We start from the raw sequence: 4,226 nt of genomic DNA, 5'->3' as shown, positions 1-4,226 counted from the left end.
AATTAGGTATATCGACAATTCGGCGATTGACCCTGTCGCGCGCGGGTAGAATATTGATTAGGCCGTGGTGTGCGCTTGGAGCACACCAGTGACTGATTTTCGGCATTGTTCTGGAAAGTCGCGACTGAATTGTTCGTCCGGTGGGAGTACGGCCGCGATTCGGCTAAAAGCGGCTGTCCGCACGCCGGCGGGCAGAGATTCGTAACAATATATAAACAAGATTACAAGTTTTCAACCTTATGTCACAATATGATCACCATTCATCTCAATGCCCATTTGTTCTTCAAACTTGTAATGCCCACAGGAAATGAATAATTAATCTCCAAAATTACGGTTTCCATCAGCGGTGCAGGTGATGGATGACCTTCAAAATGTTTTGGTTGTGGTGATCAAAAATGTCTCCAATCAATGTCGACTCAATTTGATGCTGGTGTTAAATGAATGTATCCATGTATCGTCACATGTCCCAGTCAAGAAACGATCTCGCTTCTCGTAGCATTCCAAGAGAAGGACACAAAGTTGTATTTTGATCAATTTGGAGGTCCTATACCACCTATCTTGCACTACTCCTTTCATGTGCAGTAAGTGTTAAAAATCATATTGTTTCGTCAAATTATGAACAGCGCAACACGTCAACTTCTCCCTTTCCACGCTGGTTAGCATACCACGTTGAACATTCTGTTGATTCCATCCATTGGTCTACCTGTCCACCAATACAGATCGACACTAACCTTCATAAGCAAGACTATTTATTTATTTTTCAGAGGATATGAACTGACAGTGGGGCAACATTTGGCCACAATAAGCAAAGTAATGGATAAACAGAAAAAAAGGACAGAGAGGAGTAGAGGAAACAAAGTAACCTGCAGGTAAGAGGGTTGAACAAGACAGGGTCATTCAGGGTAAATTAACATTGTGGGTTGGATGGGGGAAACAAGAAACAGTGGTGCAACACCAACTCAAAGCGAATGTAAGAGTATCAAAGCCAATCTTATCGAAGTTAACGGAAGTCTACCTAAGTGGAAGAGTTAGATAGACAGCCTCATGGGTTTCACAGATGGGAGAAAATGTGAAACAAAAGAGTTGAGGTGTTAAGTCAGCCTTGGATTTTGGGAGTTTAACCAGGAATGGGGTTACTGTAAGAACAGGAACATAGTGGAGTTGCTGGGGAGTGTCTGGGGCATAGATAGGGGGAGAAGACAGCTAGAATAGAGGGCAGGTGGTTCAAAACAAAACACGGAGAGATGACTGACCTGCCTCTGATGTGAGAGAACAGACTATGTGCTTCAGCCTCATCATGGGATAGTTTAATAACATTGAGAGCTTTACATTTCACAGAATTCAGGAAAGAAGGAATGCTCGGGTGCCAATCCATAAGGGAGAGCAGTACTCCCATAGTCTTGTGAACTATGGGCAAAGGCCTTGTAGACGGAGTAGCTCTGGTTATTAAAGAAATTTCTTGGAAAGACAGAGAACACCCAGTCTTCAGCTGGCTTTGGAGGGCAGTTTTGTGGTATGGTCAGCCCAGGAGAGCTTATGGCTGATGGCAAGGCCGAGAAGTTCAATAAATTAAACCACTTCCAGTATCCAACGATGCAAATAGAGAGCTGGATTCATTTGACGATCCTTCCATTGTGACAGATTGACACTGAGATTTTCTTCGATTGAAGGATATATTCCATTTATCAGGAGAGGAGAGCCTCCACTTGGAGAGCTTCCATTCATAGCAACGCTAACAGAGCATCGGTACTGCCGAAGCAGTTTCTAAGCAAGGATTATACTGGGTGGTTCGCCATTGCCTTCCCAGCAGTAGTTGTGGCAGGAATTTTGAAGTTGGCCATGGTGCCAGTATTAACTCGCCGACTCTTCGCGAAGGACACTGTAAGAACTTAATATCCACCAACTAATGCCAGCAGATGAGACTCCCAGTTTATCCGGCGATCTCCGGTGACCTGCCTGTCTCTACTGTCAGCGACAGGGGGCTCAGGCAGTCATAGTATCGGTCCCTCCCAAGACCCTTGCCTTTTGAACCAACGTGACTTTTTCAATTCATTTCACCAACATTCATGGTCTTTGTTCAAATCTTTCCTTTGTTGAACATCATCTCGCAAGATCCTCTCCTAATATCTTGCTTCTCTCAGAGACCCAATTATCACATGATGTTCTTGTTAATTATTATAACATTTCGAATTACAACCTTCACTCACGATTCCACTTCAAAGGAGGAGTCTGCGTCTACTCCAATGTCAACACGCCTGCTGTACACCTTGTGGACCTCTCATCTTCTTCCACTAATAGATCTTTCTGTTCCTTAGCTAAAGTATCTCCAACAACTTCTGTCGCTCAATCTTTACTTCACTTATCCATTCCGATGGCACTATCGCTGTCTCTCCAACCGATAAAGCAACTCTTTTTGGTTCTGTTTTCTCCTCCAACTCCACACTGGATAACTCTAACATTCCACCTCCCTCTGATGCTCCCCTCACCAATCCTATGTCCCTCACCTATAATCTCTTTTCATGCAGTCAAAAAAAATCCTCCTCTCTCTGGACATAAGCAAGGCCTACGATCAAGATGACATTCCTCCCCATGTCTTGAAGGAATGTGCTTCAGAACTTGTACCCATGCTTGCTCCTTTGTTTTTGTTTTTGTTTAAAAACCCAAACATTTCTTCTTACCTGGAAACATGCCTGAGTACAGCCTATTTTAAAGAAGGGTGATCGTTCAAACCCTTCTAACTACCGTCCTATTGCTCTGACTTCCACTGTTTCCAAAGTCTTTGAATGTCTTCTCAATTCCCATTTTCTCAAGCATCTTGAATCTCACAGTCTTCTATCTGACCACCAATATGGCTTTCACAAGGCAAGATCTACAGGTGATATCCTTTCTTACATTATGAATGTCTGGGCCTCTTCATTGAGAGACGTTGGGGAATCCTTTGTTGTTGGCCTTGATATCTCAAAAGCCTAAAACAGAGTTTGGCATCAGGGTTTGATATTCAAGCTTCCCTCTTTCGGCTTTCCTCTCTCACTCTGTTCTCTCATATCAAGCTTTCTCTCCGACCGCTCTTTCTCCGTAATTGTTGAAGGTTCAACATCTCCCCCCCCCCCCCCGCCTTCCCTATCAACAGCGCTGCACCTCAGGGTTCCATTCTGTCTCCAACACTCTTCCTTCTTTTTATCAATGACCTTTCTTCCACAAGTAACCAAATGCACTCGTATGCTGATGACTCAACATCACATTCTTCCATGTCTTTCCCATCTGCCCCGTCTTCCCTCACTCGATCTACATCTCGTTTCATCACAGCCACCTCCTTAAATTTGGATTTGGACAACATCTCCCAGTGGGGCAAATGTAATCAAGTTAAGTTTAATGCTTCAAAAACTCAATTTCTTTCTCACTCTCACTCTCACTCTCACTCTTCTCAACTCTCCAATCTCCTTTGAAAGCTCTACAATTACACCATGTGATACAATAAAACTATGAGGTATCACTCTAACATCAAATTTATCTTGTAATCCACACATTACACAAATAGCTAAGTCTGCCTCGAAGAAATTAGGAGTCCTGTTCAGATGTTGAAGATTCTTCTCTTCTGAACAGTTGCTCCAACTATAGAAAGGATTGTTCCGTCCTTGTGTAGAGTACTGCTCTCACATCTGGGGAGGTTCCAGCTCCACATACTTACTGGACAGAATTGAATCCAAAGTTATTCGACTTGTCAATTCTACCAGTGTGACCTCAAAACTCGACCCGCTCAAATTACGCCGCAAAGTAGGCTCTCTTTCTCTTTTCTGCAGATATTACTTCGGTTTCTGCTCGCAAGAACTTGCTGCTTGTGTACCTCCACCATTAGCAAGACCAAAGAATACTCGACAAGCCACTACATCACATGATTATTATGTGGCCATTGGCAACGAAAGGGTGGGCCATTACCATGTTTGTTTCTTCCCCTCCACTGCCAAACTCTGGAACTCTTTACCTTCTCACGTGTCCCTAAACACTTGTGACCTTCCCCTTTGCAACAAACAGATTTTTTTTACTTTCTCAAAATCTCTTACACTATTCTCTCTTTCTTTACTTTTCGATCAATGCAGTTCTTTTATTTAAGGTTGGCCTTGATGAGAACTATTTAGTCCGTGAGTGGAGCCTTGAACATAAAATTAAATTAAATTAAATTAAACTAGTGCATGCCCATAGATGCGTGGCCCTGCATGCAAACCCTC

This window comes from Eptatretus burgeri, chromosome 11 (genome assembly GCF_056783735.1).
Source record: "Eptatretus burgeri isolate ZD-2024b chromosome 11, Ebu_testis_v1, whole genome shotgun sequence".
In the NCBI taxonomy this organism is placed as follows: Eukaryota; Metazoa; Chordata; class Myxini; order Myxiniformes; family Myxinidae; genus Eptatretus; species Eptatretus burgeri.
This window is presented reverse-complemented; position numbering follows the sequence as displayed.